The sequence below is a fragment of the Emydura macquarii genome, unplaced genomic scaffold (assembly GCF_026122565.2).
Source record: "Emydura macquarii macquarii isolate MOO-44397 ecotype Brisbane River unplaced genomic scaffold, CSIRO-AGI_Emac_v2 contig_3603, whole genome shotgun sequence".
In the NCBI taxonomy this organism is placed as follows: Eukaryota; Metazoa; Chordata; order Testudines; family Chelidae; genus Emydura; species Emydura macquarii.
This window is the reverse complement of record NW_027133740.1, coordinates 9,370,688-9,387,085: the sequence shown is the minus strand read 5'-3', so window position 1 is coordinate 9,387,085 and position 16,398 is coordinate 9,370,688. Positions and strand designations below refer to the sequence as shown.

Here is a 16,398-nt window from a genome sequence, read left to right as displayed (position 1 = left end):
CTGAGTTTGCACAAAGCATAATTAGTTAAGACCTGTTCCACTTTTCCCCCTAGAATCAAAGTATAATGTTCAATGGGCTCAAGTGCATAAATAATCCATCACTGTGAATCATTAATTTACAAGATCAGCTGTGGTAATTGATGTCGTCTTGCTAGCTATGAAAATGTTCTGGGAAATCATCTATTTTTCTTGCTGGTGCATTTATAATTCATTTATTTATTTTATAATTCTTTGTGCATAGAGTAGAATTGGGCTGTATCCTGTGAACCAGATTTTCTTGAGGTTAAACATCTGAATAGGAACAATTTTGTTTAAGTAAACTTCTCCTGACTCTTTGCATCAAAGGAGGCATTGGAGGAAATAAATACATATCATATTCTGAAACTATGTAATTCAAGTTAGTTTAACCTCTTCCTCTTTTGGCACATATAATGGATGATGATGCATGTTGTTTGCATTAGTTAGAAATAAAATTAGAAGTCACAAATACATTTATTAAAAGGCAATGGTTAATTCGCATATGATTAATATTAAATATTAAGTGTTTCTATTTGGAAAACCATGGCATTAACATAGTACGGTAATAAGCAGTGATGTGATCAGTCATGTAAAACACACTAATACTCACTGTATACAAATTAAACTGATGTTTAGCCTTTTTTGTTTTGTTCTAATATATTACATAATTACTTAATGATACAGTTTAACATTTTTGAGAATCTGTTGAGCTTTCATATAAGACTAATGTTATATTTTGCTGAAGAGCATAAACTGTGAGGAAGTATAATTTGCCACATAACATTTGAAATGGCTTCATAAATTGATTATAATCTCCAAAGCAGTTATGGCTACATGGATGGAAAAGTGATTCTTAGTAACATTGTGCCTCTTTCTGAAGGATTTTCACCATTATCAATGGATTTTAAACTACTAGGGTTTACTTAGTCTGCAGCCATACCACCATGGGTTGTGACCTTCCCAGCTATCTTAAAATAAGCAAGGTAAGGCTGGGTCAGTATTTGGATGGGAGCTCTCAACACAGCCCCCAGGAAGTGATGTTGGTGGGAGTCTTGCCTCTGAACTGGTGCTGAATCAGTGCCCCAAAATAAAGGCACAGTGCTGCTTTTGGAGAGAAGAGGCATCTGTATTTTGGTTGAGATGTAAACCTAAGGATCTAACTCTTTGTTGGCATTAAAGATCCCCTGGCACTCCAGTAAGTGTGGGGTTTTTTTAATCCCCATGGCTTGGATGTTATATTCTGTCAATATTTACTCCTATATCTAAAGTTCCCTGGCATTTTCTACTGGAGAAGTTATTCTTCGCTTATTCATTTAAAAAACAAACAAAAACATTGTGTAGTGTATTGTTGCAGAATGACTGCCATGTTCCTCCTCAAAGAAAGTTTTATTTTGGTAGTTCTTGTTTATATGGCAACATTTTCAGCAATGAGCATTCACTTTCGTGTGTGTGTGTGTTTGAGTAGCACATGTGAAAATATAGCAAGTACTAGGAGCTAGTTCCAAGGCCAACTGAAGTCAGTAGGAGCCTTTCTATTAACTTTAATGGGCTATGTATGGAGTCCTAGAGGAATAAGTGATACTGCAATGTTATCTGATTTGGAAAGGAGAAAACTGGATGCGTTTTTAATGTATAAGTTTAGTGTCAAGGAAAGAAAGGAAGCAAAGTGGTTCATTGGGATACCACAAATGACTTCCAGCACAAATTCTTGAAAATGTATTGATTGTGCAAATAAGTATGTGTTAATGCATGAATGTAACCAAAACCCAAATTATACGGTGACAGGCACTTTTGAAGTAATTATAGGCAGCCAGCTATCTGAAAGCAAAAAAAAGTTAAATCTGTACATAATGGACTCCTCTGGACAAGCATAGAAAGTCTGGTGAAAATAAATCTATCGACTTTAGGGTTATGTGTATCAGGGCTTTTTTTTGTTTGTTTATGGGGTACTTCTTGTTTTTGTTATGTTGTTGTTTTTAAAGCAATACTATAAACCCCATATCCTTTTATGTTGTAATAAATTTGGAATGATGGAAGCTCAGGAGTTTATTAATATGTCCATACTGTGGACATCCCAACCAGTTTTTAAACAGCAAGTTCCAAAAATGGCTGATGGATGAAAATCCTCTCAACAATATAGATATTTTCCATCATATTGCCAAATAAAAAATTAGTAGATGGTATCTGGGCTTGAAAAATTTGGCTCCTACTAGTCTGAAGATTAAGCCTATGGGCCAGGATGGAAAATCTCTGCACACTGCCCCATACAGGTACCTCATCTTCTGGTACTCTTACTTGTGCTGAATGTCTTAATTCATGGATGGTCTCATTACCTTCAATGGGACGTCTTGCAGAATAAGTTTCTACTTAGTATGAATAAACTTTAATGGCACCTGGCCCTAAAACAATAAAGCAGCTTTTTGTAGTAAACTTAATTGTAACATGATAGTTCGATCAACTATTTACTTAGCATATTTTAAATGTAATTTACTATTAAGGCTGATCAAATAAAACAGTCAAATTTTTTCTGCTATTTGATTTTATTTTTACCACTATATGATGACTACATCTTATACCAGCTACATACCTGGTCTATCATTGCATCATAGTATTTGTCAAATAAATTATCTGATGCATATCTGTAAAATTAATCAAATAAAATAGTTAATCAACTCTACTTGCTGTTGGCATACATTCCTTCACTTGCCAGTTCTCTTCTCTTTCCTAAAGTAGTCTTGTGCTGGATCTCTTCTTGAGTTCTTTTTGGTGTCTATTTTCTTCCTCCCCTCCCTCCACAAATATTACATTGTGTTCCCTTTTTCCTTTCCTATATTTTTGTCTCTTTCCTGCATACGGTATCTTTCCTTAACTTATCCTTTAAGGATTAGATTTTTCAGAAGCACCTGATTGATTTAGAAGCCCGTGCCCCTTAACTTTCAATTCTTCTTAGGCACTTTTGAAAATCCTAGCTATAATCTCCTTCCCTGCGCTCACTCCCAGATCCATCCACCCTTCACATGAGGCTTGGAAATTCTTCCAGACACCTAAAGGTCTAAATCTACTAGACAGTCAGACAAACAGATACAAAGGAGGAAGAAAGGAAGAGGATCTAATTTTTCAGGTATAACCCCCATATCAGAAGCTTTGTTGCTAATTCTCATAACTCTCTCACAAGTCTTGTGATATTTTGTATTTTTACAGCCCCAGCTCCTGGAGTCAGGTGACTATATTAGAATCTGAGGTTTTTCATTTTTTCAAAACAGTTTTGAGCCCCCATGGTTGTAAAGAAAAGCTTGATTAATGCAAACCTTGAAGACTTAAAAATCAAAAGGCAAATAAAAAGAATCTTACATTTATTATTTTTAAAAATATTTATTTTTTAACCTAATTTCATGACTTTTGGGCACATGACTTGTGAATTTGGAATACATGAAGTTTTTGGCATTACTGGAAAGGGCAGTCCCTCTCCCAGCCCAAACTACCGGGAAAAAGATTCCTATCATGATTATTTGCATATCAGCCTCTGGCTAATAAAGGTCAGTAAATTTGAATCTTTCCCAAAGTCTCTGTGGCTACTGAAAAGGAGTAGGAGTGTGGTTTTTGTTGTCTCTCTCTCTCACTCCTGAAAAAAATTAATGATTAAAAAATAAGTTAAAAATTTAATTCTTATCTTCAGTGAAATCCTCTTTCAACATTTCCAGTTGCCTAAATATATTCCAGAATTCAACACTGCAAATATCAGAAGTCTCAGTGCAGTCCATATGTGACTGATAGTTGTATCTGGATGCATGAATTGTATGTTAATGAGTTCATATAATCTTCAAATATGCTGGATACCTTTTTATCTGAATAAAACGTATTACTGTTGTGTACCTGTTCTGTCTGTAGTGCCTGTAGGCTTGCCCAGTTATCCCTTCAGGCTCAGTTAATCACAATGAGCATTTTTGATTTTCAATGGGAGATTCAATGTAGAATACTGAATGGAGTCATGTTTATAGAGTGGTGGTAAGTTGGACAAAAGAGAATGGGCCAGGTCCTCATCTGGAGTAAATTGGCATAGCTCCTTTGAAATTCAATGGCATCACATCAGTTTACACCAGCTGAAGGTCCGGCTCGGTGTAATGATTGTGTATGCAATATTAGAAATAGGTATACTACTAAAAGGCCAGATTTTCAAATGTGCTCAGCCGCCATAATTAGGGCTGGATATTTCTGAAGTGTCTAGCTCCTGTTAGGTACCAAAATGAAATAGCTAGTTCTTCAAATGCTTAGTAGCTCCCATTGTTCTCCCTGGAGATCTTGGGTGCTGAGCCCTTTTAGTAGTCTGGCCCTAAATGTTAGGGAGAAGGGTGTATATGGGAACACAAAGAGGCCTATATTTATATAATGAATTGGCATTTGAACTAGATTCACACACGCTTTACCATTTTGGTCTGACTTCAGAAAGGTGAATCAATATGTGGCCTGTTTCAGTGGTGAAGAAGCGGTAAAAGCATTTACCACTAAAGGAAGATGGGGCCCTGGATATATACGTGCTTTGTTTGGACATATGACAGACTTGTCTTTCAGGATCCAAATTCCTCTCTGGCTTATTGCACTACAAAGAGTGACGGAAGGCCATGTTGGATGAAAAGTGCCCGGGGGCAAAGCAGCCACAACTTTAGGAGTTGTCCAGAATAGCTCCAAAAGTGGCAAGATTGATGAAAAGGGGGGATTTTATTATCTGTATTAGTGCCTAGAGGCCTCAACCAGATTGGGAGGCCCCATTATGCTAGGCAAGGTAATACCTTATAGTAATGCTTGGAGTAGGGACCATCAGTCTAACAGGGATAGCTAAAGTGACCAGGCTTCAGATGAACTGCTTTGATATAGGTAATGTTTCTGTATTTTATTCTGAAAGGTAGCATTTCAGGGCAGAAATCATGCCTTTAGTCGTATCTAACTAGATCTCTTTCCTGTTATCCTGTTTTCTTTTATCTTGTCATACTTTCTCTCTTGATGATAGATTTTATTGGAAAATTATTTGAAACTACAATTGGATATGGAATATTAAGTGGAAGGAATTGCTGATGAGCATGCCAGAGGGAAACTGAGCTCAGAGATTAACAGAGGGTGGGAATAATGAATGGCATAAACACAGAGTCCTAGGCAGAGTGAGTTGTAATCCCCCTCCCTGTAGTGTTCAGTGAATGGCAGTGATGAAGGTCACTGTAGATACAGAGAGACAAGTGACCCAAGGGGCACAAGGTGTGGTTACCTGCTAGCATTTGTAATGTTTTGGGCTGATTACTTAGTAGCGTAGTCAGTGAAGATACTACATTGGCACAGCTGCACCAGATTTTTAGTTTGTTTCAGATAGATACAAGGAAAATATATGCTGCATAAGTGCAGAATAAAGATTTTCTAACACAAACATTAAAAGAGGTGTTTAGTATTAGAAGCATGTAAGGTTAGAGATCAGCTGTGACTCTTCATGCATATAATTGCAGCTGTGATAAAAAGTGAATTTTCAAGTCTCATTTTATTAGTAATTCCTCTTTTGTAGTTGAGTTTTTAAATCCTCTATAGTCCTTGCAGTGCCACTCCTGATACATAATAATCATTGCTGTAATTCAGATGATTATTGGAAATAGACCACCTCAGGCTGCTGCAGCATGAGTTTAAATCTTACCTATTCTAGCAAGCAAAAGAATGAAATATATTAATGGTTGCTATAACAGTAGTAATATTTGTTTTTTGTTGGCTCCCGTCAGTGAGTCAGTGTCTGTATAAAATAAGCCACATCACTCTCACAAAGTATAACTGCATATGCTATTAACAAAGCAGTGCCTGCACTTTTATCCCTGTTACCTGTATAGATATGTTATTGAGAGTTTAAATTACTAGAAAGGTTATATGTCCCTTGGATCTTGTACCTAATCAACTCATTTGTTACCATATTAAACAAAAATGAAAGTGAAACATCAAATGTTTAAGTGCACAACTACATGCCACCAAACAGGATTGAACGCTTGATACAGATGAATTGCTTCCATCCTTACACAGAAAGTTCTTGGCTAGAGTGAAGTAGCCTTTAAGCAGCTATAGCTCTTTTTCTTTTCTTTACTTTTTTCTTTTCTATGAAAAAAAAAATCTTTCGATCTACCTTAGAGTTGGGTAGTTTGAGTAGGTATAAGAGATAAGTTAAACATTCCCAGCTTTTCAGAACAATTTTTGATCTCTGTCTACCCTGTCTCTTTGCATAAGTGAAGGACACCACACTATCCTATTATTTTAAACATAAAGTGTAGTAAGGATTTTGTCTGATGCTCTGGGACCCAGGTGCACAGTACTCACAGAACCTGCATGGCCAGACCCATGGTCCAGATAGCCCATGAAAGGCTGTGGGCGGATGTCTTACTCCCACTTATGTACATGCACAGAGGTGTAGGTCAAGGCACAATCAAGCTACTTTATTATTTCTGTGGGGTGCCAAGTTAGTCCATCAAAGGAATGGATTAGTATTGTTAGTAGGAGATATATTTTTCACACTGGTAGGTGGTTCAGAAACTATGGCACATAGTCCAAAATTTAACAGTCTTACCATCCCCTAACATTACTCACCACTAGGAATTTTAGAGGTATTGTAACCTCCAGTGGGATACTCTTGTGGCTACATAAGAGGCAAGGGCTGGGGCCCTCTAACTGCAGAGGTGTGCTGAGGTATGGAGACTTCAAGATGTCAGTGTGAGGATCTGCACACTCCCATCAGTAAGCTGGCTCACTCTCAAGTTGTGGTGCCATCATTGGATCTTGTACTGCTCAGCAATGTTCCTCCCCGCTGAGAAGGGAAGAAGATGCCAAAAAAGTAGGCGTTTAAAGCTGCTCAGAGCATAGGAAATCTGCTAGCAATATCGCTGATTCTCTAGGGGATAATACTGTGAGAATTGGCTGCAGCCTTTTCTGCATGATACCCATGCTATCTTGTATCCACATGGAGACACTTTGGGGGTTAATTGGGAATGATGTCATTTTTGGCTTAGTTTCCCTCCCTCTGCTATTTTTGTGAACTTTCAGACAGCAATTTGGCCTCCTTGATTCTCTTAGGCCATGCAGTGGTAGAGATCTTGAGGACCTAGGGAACATGTGAAGTAGGCTCAGAGTATTGTAGTAAAGTACAGTAAACTGGGATGAAGGAGAATTAAAGCCAGGAGTGCAAACAAGCTCAAGGGATATCTGGATTTGTCTTTTGGTGCAGGAAGGAATTGAGGAACATGATGAGGAAGATGTGTAGATTATGATACCACAAAAAGGAGCCTATGTGCAAGGACCCAAATCAGTCCATATGTACAACCCCTGACCTTTGTAGAGAGACCCACTGGAATCAGTGACTTTGTACTGATCTATTTTGCAGGATTAGATTTTCAAGATGGATGACCATTTCCTTTTCCTAAAACACTTTGTGGGGGTTAGGAAGAGTCTCTCTTACTCCAAGTCTGTGCTGAGTACTGTAGCACAGGTAACTTCAATTCTGGCCCTGTCTGCAGGCTTCCCCAAACCTCACTGCGTATCAGGTATGCCTTTTAATCCTTTTCCTTAGGGTTCCTGTAAGTTAAGTTGGCTCATAATGGCCCTCGCTGGGTCCCTATGCTGGCACAGAACACACTGCTCTCTGGCTACACTCTCTCTCTCATATGCTAGGAGCTATGAGGGTGGGGCTGAGCAAATAGTGGATTTGTTCGGTTCAGGGGGCTGAATTGAAAAACATCTTTTTCTTTTCCAAAGTTTTCATCAAAACAACTCCCTACCCAAGTTCCTTTCTGAGAAGTAATTCATGTTATTTTTCTTTAAACAAGGTCGTTATTACACAGCTCCATGGATGTAAACTAGGTTTAATTTCTGCCAGTCAGGAAAGCTTGTAGCCAAAACTGCAAGAATTATGCAGTGTACAGGATCCCTTTAATGACATGGTTTGGTTATTTGCTATAAATTATTGTAACATTCAGATTTTAAAAGAATCATAGATGTCCTTTATAACAAAACGTTTTAACTAATGTCTGCTTCAAAAACAAACCTAGCATCAAAATCTGTCCTCAAATATACCCATTTAGTCACAAATGAGATTTCATGGCAGTAAGTGAAGGTAGAACTTGGCTCGTTGTCCTTAGGGTAGGGTATGTTCATTAATGTGAACTATTCTAGCTGTTACAAGTTGTCAGATCTGACCCAGTACAGACTTCTTTGTTTTAAAGGTGCCAGTTGTCCCACATAAATAAAATGTGGTGGGGAGTTTCACTTAGAGAATAGAGAATTCCTGGAACAGCAGCAATTGTGCTGAACCTTTTATCAGGAAGACTTGAATAGAGATGCACGTCAAGGCCCTGGCCACCCCAATACACAGCCTGAATACCGGGGTCTGTACTGGATTGCTGACTCCATTGGCGAGCCAAGCGGGAGAAATCTGCCCCAGCAGTGCTCCCAAGTCAGGATAAACAAACCCTTCAGAGCAAAGACAGAATTGTTCTCATCTTATGGATACAATTCTTCTACATATTTGCAAGGTAAAGAAACCTAAATGTTCAATGAGAACAAATCCTGGCACCTTCCTCCATGACTGAAGAAGTTGCAGCGGTCCCGCACAGCTGTTGCACGTGATCTCCACTGTGGGCAAAGGATCTGCACAGCAGTGGATCATTTCCTTTACCCACACCCATTGCACACTGGAATGCAAAGGGCAGTGTGGAATGCTCTGCAAGGGACACATGTTCCCTTTTGGCCCCCTACTTCAGAACAGCACATGGGAGCCTCGCCAGCTGGGAAGAAGTGTTCCTCAGGAGAGATCTGAATGAGGAAAGTATGGTGTTTTGGCAAACAGGGATAGCAAGGAAGTTCTGTGAATTAAGGGTCATTGTGGGAAATGAGGCCTGGAAATGGACATAAGGGAGGCTGAAATTATTGGCAGGGCAGGAAGGGTGTAATGCTAAGTAAGGTCTGAAAGGAAAACAGAGGTGGAGTTGATTTTAAAATGAAACCTCTTTGGGAACAGAGGGCTCTGATATTTTCTTAGCTGAAATTAAATAGTAAGAGATATGTCAGTGAGTAATCAACATCCTCTGCATCAAAAGTGGTGCATAGTCTTAGGAAGTTTCTTTCGTTGTCTTTGAACTTTTCCATTATATGAAATTACAGTATGTAAGATTTCAGCCTTGCTATGTGTTTCACATCCAGTTTGTTGTTCAACAGTCCTAAGAATTAACTTGTTTTATATCAAAAACAGAGAGAGAGACTTGAAAAATGTGGTTAACTACTCACTGTAGTTCCTTTATCTCTGTATAGTTCAGATTTGTAATGAATGCACCTACATGGACTGAATGTAATTCCTTTTCTAAAATCTCCTTTTAGAAATAAATATCTTTCCAGTTATTTTTTTTCTTCTGTTTTTCTGTTAGATGGTTTTTGGAAGATTTTCCAGAAGTCCAGCTTTATGGGCAAGCTCGTTTCAAACCTGCAGCCATGTTGGTCAATTGGTTGGGCTTAGCATCTCTGCCAGATTAGCTCTTTCAGCAGGCTTTGGTAGCACAATCATTTATAGCTGTTGGCCAACTTCAGAACCACTGCCAGTACAGCTCTATTAACCGGATAGTGATAGATTCAGGACTCTGCCAGTACAAGTCTCTTGGCTGTCTGGCTTCACAACATCTGCCAGTATAGAAGCTGCCAAGACTAGCTCAGTCCCTTCAGAAGCTTTGTTGGCCTGTTGATGTGCCTTGTAGTTAGAGCGACCCTGTTTTTAATACAGGTCTGTTGATCAGCTGTCAGCATTGTGGCTATTGTGACTGTTGATTCATGTAATTGCTTCCAAGAGTAATTGCAGTCTGTCTGGGAGCTCACCAATTGCTGCGGCTCCTGCAGTCTTTCATCTTGTATGCAGTAATTGCCTGTAAAACTGAAAAATGTTAGAGAAGCAAGGTTTGTTAGTTATTTTATAACAAATATTTTGTAATGATAAACTGCCATTCCTAACGCATCAAGTGTGACATCTCCTCCTTGTAATGCTAATGATTTCTTTTGATGCCATCCTTAAGGAATCAGTTGATTTTATTTATTTATTGTTTTTATGAGATTTAAAGGTCTGATCCTGGTCTAAATTACACCAGCTTAAATCAAGAGTAACTCCATTGACTTCAGTGAAGTTATACTGGTGTAAATGCAATCAGAATCTGGCTCTAAATCTTTGATAAAATAGGGCTTTGTACAAATAGGTAAACTGTTTCAGACACAAATTTTCATCCAGTACATGAAGTAATATACACTTATTTTCCCCTTTGAAGTTTGAAAATTTTAGTTAGCTTTTTCTCTACATTTTGCACTTCCTGCCTACTCGTTTGATTTAGGTCTCCAAATAGGTACGAAGGGCCTGATCCTGTTTCCATTGAAGGCCCTTAGGGAGGAAACACTCTAAAGAATTTAATAGAGAATTGTTCTTTTTTTCTTTGAAATTTGTGAACCAGCCTGTAATAATCTATTGCAGATCCAGTTCTCTGTTGTTTTCTGACATGGTTTCAAGGATATCATTCTTCATTATACTATACAGGGTTTTAGAATTATTCCTATAAGGCTTTTCCACAAGCAAATCAATAGCACTTTTACTAATGTCTTCAATGAGAGACAGATAAGTCCCCAAATAATAACTTTAGGGTACTATCAGCCTAGTCCACATTCACATGACCTATCTAGAGGTGAGGGGGTCCCTGTTCTATTCCCAGTCTTCTTGAGCCTCCGATTAATTGAGCTCTTCGGTCTTCCAGTTCTTGATATTAAATGAGCTTATAGCTGATTTTGAACACATAATGGCTGAAGTGTACCCATGAATTGCTCACTACACTACTAGCATGTGGTGCATCACCGTGAAGCACTTTGGGACACCTTTTAAAATATGTGAGTATGAATGGAGCATTAAGATTGTGTTCAAAGTTTGTCAGCTGTAAATGCCTTTACAAATAAGAGACGCACTAACAGAAGATGGTCCAATAAAAGATATCACCTCACACATCTTGTAAGACACAAGCTTTTGAGTTTACGCAGAGCTCTTCTTCAGGTCTTATTTGATACTTCTATATTCTGCTGATACTGTGATATCAGAAGGCATTTATAGCAATTTCAGTAGCATAAGTGATAGCTTTCATCACTTATAAAAGCATGCTTCAGTACATGCGATAATGTCGCCTTTAGACTTAAACTGCAGTGATTCCATCTGGCAGCTGCATATGGTGAAACTTAGCTACTGTCCTCTTAATTAAATTACAATTGGGAACTAGCTTCTGGGATCACACTGATCTACCAAATTTCACAGGAGAACACAAAATATGTGACTTATTTAATTGAGGGAATTTGCGGTATAACTGAGAGCAGAGGGGAAGCTATTCTTAACTTGTGGGGTTTCTATAAAAGTAAAAATTGAGAAATCAGTGCCGCCTCTGATGGAAAATGATTTGACCCAGTGTTATTCAACCCCTCACATGGCAAAATCTGAAGGCGGGGAAAGGATTCCATGTCTCCTTTGAGGAGTCTTCCCCAGATTAACTCATTATGGGGAGGGTACTGCCCCTACCAGTTGAAAAAGCAAGGGGTGGCTTTTTCCAGTTCTGTCATATTTGTGTGTATCTTGGGGTAAGCACTGGGGCTGCCATCTCTGAGGTACAAAAAAGAACATCTGGGCTGATCCTGAGTCCATAATACAAGACAGCTTGTAGATAGTATGCTGAACACCCTTCTAGATTTCCCAGGACAACTAATCTTTAAGAAGGGATGATCCTAGGCAAATCTGGACAGTTGGCAACCTAAGGACGCTCTGGAGGTGAAGGCCCCACCTCTTGTCGCTATGCAGCTTTCTCCTTCTCCAATTTGGCAAAGTTTTAGTGGAACCTCCTAGGACTCCCCCTTCTTAAAGTACTGTTGCACAGTTTGAAGAGGGTTCTGTGGCATAGATAAGACAGCCTCAGCTTTACTTCACTGTAAGATCACCAAGTTCCTCACAAATGTTTACGCTGAGGCTTTCAAAAGTAAGTAGTGATTTTCAGTGTCTCTGTTTTGGGTGCTCAACTTGAGACCCCCGTAAGATGCTCAGTACTAGAACTGGTCAGGAACCAGAATTTCCATTCTGTGGGGAATTCCAACATATCGAACATTTTTAGTGCCACTTTGGAACAAAAAAACACATTTCAGGAACTTTCTGGAAAATGAAAATTGAATTTTTTTTAATTAAGACCATCAAAACATTTCATTTCAATAGCATTGAAATACTTCATTTCATTTTGACTTTATATTAACAATTTATATATGCATGCTATAATATGTTAACATAAAGGGCAAAATGAAACATTTAGACTTTTTTCCTTGTCAAAAAAAATTATTGAAATTGACACTGCACCCAAAATGTTTAGATTTTGATGAAACTGTCCATTTTTTTCCAACCAGTTCTACTCAGTCCCTCTAAAATCTGGGTCCTTCGAAGGTGTTTCAAGTTGGGCACCCAAAATCACTAGTCACTTCAAAAAGTCTTGAGCTTAGTGAATTTAGATCAACACTTTGAAACTTGGGTTAAATTAAAGCTAGGAACTCAAACAAAAGTAGTCTCATTCTTAGCCGTGCTGAGCCCTCACAATCCTTATTGAAGCCCACACAGGTTGTGTCTCAGCTCTCCTTGTTGGATACCCTTACGGGGCTACTGTGTTTGTACCCACATGCTGGTCCAGTGTGCGTCAGAGGTTCACTTTGATTGGGATAGACTCAAAACATAGACTTCTTCAGCCTCCAGGCTCACTCTATAGGCATAGGCTCTGTCTGATAGCTCTTCTCAGAGATGTGGCTCTGCAGTCCCACTGCTCTATTCCAGTGCTGAACACCCCTTTCCCTGTCCGAAAAAAAGTTCCCAGTAGCTTAAATACACCTTTTCCCAGAGCACCACCTTTGTATTCATTCTGGTATATAGTTTATCCCTTGAGAGACAAATGATAACTGAAACAAGTAGACCCAGACTTTGCAGAAGGATTTCTAAAATGATCACTCTTACGTCAGGCAGCACAGGAGATCCACAGATCCATGCAAAACAAGATGTCTGTTTGCAATTGTCTGCCTCAGTTTCCTCACCAGTTTTGTGTGGGTTGTTTTTGTTTTTGTTTTTTTTTGGGGGGGGGAGAGGGGAGGGTTGGAGGGAAGTGTAGGATCTGATCTTTAGGAAGTTCAGGATTTTGACCCTTGTCTGGCCCTTTGGTTCTGGTCATTTTTTTATAAAAATGGCTAATTACAGAACCTCCCTTCTAGAGATTTCTGGTCCCCCGTCACGTGATCTCTCTGGTCAGCCTCAAGCCCAATCTGGTGATCAAAGTCAGTTGTCAGGGGGTCTCTAGGTTGGGCACCATCAACCTGGAGTCTAAATTTGAAAAACTGGCATGCACTGGGCAGTAGCCAGCTCTTTGTCCAAGGATTCTTCCATTTGAATAGACAATCAGTGGGGTTTAACAACCTCCATTGTTAGCTCTCTGTTAGGTACAAGAATTTCTCAGGACACCTTGTGTGCATTTCAGTTCCATATGGAGGCTACAGAGCCCAGGTGAAGGCACAGTACGGTCTTATAATCAAAATGGTGTTCTGGAAGCAAAATGGAGGTTGTAGTTTGAAATAGATACAGAGTTTCTAATATCAAACAGCATTCATAGACTGTGCATAGACAGGTTCCCTGAACCAACACAACCACAGAAGTTGGCTGCTGTGAAAAAGAGGCCACTTCTGTTTAAGTGCCTAAACATGGATTTAGGAGCCTACTGTAACTTTAGGCTATCCAAATTTGTATATTTTGGACACAGCCTATCAACACTCCTGTGGAGGAGGAGGAGTATTGTTGGATTAATTATTAGAATTGAGAGAATATGAAACTTGATTAAACTTGCTGATTTGCTTAAACTGATTGATTTGCCTAACAGCTTTTTGGATTGGGGACCAAATGCTAACTACTGTGGAGGTTTAAGCCCCATTTTGGAAGATGATTTAAAAAAAAAAGCCTTGCAATTTATTTTTCTTTAAATGGCACTTTCCATTCATCACTAGCAGATGTATAACTGAGGGAATGACACATCCTGAAATAGCATGCCTGATTAGAGCCCTGCATGGATACAAATATGTGGATCTGCAAGAATAAACTTCTATCCGACCTGCAATTGGCACTCTCTCTTTTAGATGTATCCGCATCCACACTGCCTATCAGCTGTTTGTCGCCGCCTGTCAGTTGATCAGCTCTTCAGCCCCATATGGCACCTGGGGGCTAGCAGCTGCTCCAGCCCTGCCCCACAAGTCACAGAGGCCCCGGAAGGTCAATCTGTGACCTCCGTGACCATCCAGTCCGCAAAAAATGGTCCGCAGATATAAAGTGAATATCCATGGATTTGCAGGGCTCTATGCCTTATACCCCCCCCTCCCCCCCCAAAAAAAAAACAAAACAAAAAAAAAAAAAAACCCTCAAACCTTGTGATAACATTTTTGGGGAGATCTTTAGAAAGGCTTTCTTTTTGTTTCAGTTCCATGTGCATTGGCTCTAATGGCTAATGTCTCATAGTCTCTGAAAGAACTTTGTCATTTTTTATACTTCTATGTATACAGAGCAGCAAACAAAATGAAATTGACCTCAGAGTTTCCTGCTTCAGAAGGCAGTGACTCTGTGAATCAACAGTTGATAAAATGTCATAACTTTATTAGTAAGGTTTGTGGAGATTGAAACATGAATTCAATTGCACATTGCTAAATTAGCAAATATACTCACTCAAAGAAGTTTGGTGATTGACATCTGACCATAGCAACTCTGTGACAAGATCATAAGCTCATATAACTATATTAAACTTACCTGAATACTCTGTTCTTACAGTGCAGCAAGTCAAATGAATTTGTATACCATGAACCAGTGACTCTCAGGCTATGTGTAATCAGAATATAACAAGCATTAAAATGCTACTGATGGAACACAGTGATAATGCCTACATGGATGAGCAATTTTGCAGGGTTGTCATGGCAAACTTTGGGGACAGCCATGGTAACAATATCACAAATTATGGAAAGCTTTGAGCAGGAGGGATCACCACATTCATCACTTTTGTAGTAACCAAACAATCTTACAGATCTTTTCATACAACTCTTGCAGTGTTCAGAATAGGGGTATCTCACAACTTTATTGATAACTGTTTACTGTCCCTTTCCCTCAGACCTAGTCCTCCTGGTTGCCCGACACTTCTAATTTTTGTTTAAAAATCTGGCCTTTAAAGGTTGGCTTTAGCACTACCTCCATTTTTTCCCCTTTTTGCCTGATTGCTTTGACCTGCCATAGTATATGATTATTAACATTTATTGCGGTATGCCTACAGACCAACTGAAATCAAGGCCCTATTATTTTAGGTTAGGGGTTCTCAAACTAGTTCTTTTTTGAACCCTGTTATAGTCTTGGCCTTCACAACATCCTCTAACAAATAGTTCCACGGGTTGTTTGTGTGTTTTGTGAAGAAATGCTTCCTTTTGTTTTGTTTGAAATTTGCTGCCTATTTATTTCATTTGGTGACCCCTAGTTCTTGTGTTATGAGAAGGAGTAAATAACTCTTCCTTATTTATTTTTCCACGCTAGTCATGATTTTATAGACCTCTATCATATCCCTCCTTAGTTGTCTTTTTTTCCAATCTGAAAAGTTCCAGTACTACTTCTCTCTCCTCATACGGAAGGTGTTCCGTACCTCTAATCAGTTTTAGTTGCCCATTTCTTTACCTTTTCCCATTCCAATATATCTTTTTTGAGATGGGGTGACCAGATCTGCACACAGTATTCAAGATGTGGGCGTACCATGGATTTATATAAAGGCAATATGATAAGACAGAAAATATCTCCCTTTCCTAATGATTCCCAACATTCTGTTAGCTTTTTTAATTACTGCTGCACATTGAGTGGATGTTTTCAGAGAACTATCCACGATGACTCCAAGATCTTTCTTGAGTAGTAACAGCTAATTTAGACCCCATCATTTTATATGTATAATTGGGATTATGTTTCCCAATGTGCATTACTTTGCATTTATCAACACTGAATTTCATCTGCCACTTCGTTGCCCCATTACCCAGTTTTGTGAGATCGTTTTGTAAGGCTTCGCAGTCTGCTTTGGACTTAACTATCTTGAGTAGTTTTGCATCATCTGTAAATTTTGACACCTCACTGTTTATCCCATTTCCAGATGATTTATGAATATGTTGAACAGTTCTGGTACCAGTACAGACCCCTGGGGGTTACCACTATTTACATCTCTCCATTCTGAAAACTGGCCATTTATTCCTACCCTTTGTTTCCTATTTTTAACCAGTTACCAATCCAGG

General features: G+C 39.0%; 1 protein-coding gene across 3 annotated transcripts in view; it reads left to right on the top strand.

Moving 5' to 3' along the window:
• SERPINI1 (serpin family I member 1) overlaps positions 1-16,398 on the top strand; it is a 66,606-nt gene that overhangs the window by 12,972 nt on the left and 37,236 nt on the right. Inside the window, exon 1 of one of the 3 annotated variants that reach the window (XM_067536659.1) lies at positions 3,034-3,139. The exons of the other annotated variants lie outside the window; for them this stretch is intronic. The gene's annotated coding sequence lies outside the window, so the exon portion shown is untranslated. Of the gene's footprint in view, positions 1-3,033; positions 3,140-16,398 lie in introns of those variants that run through there. 3 annotated transcript variants of the gene reach the window in all.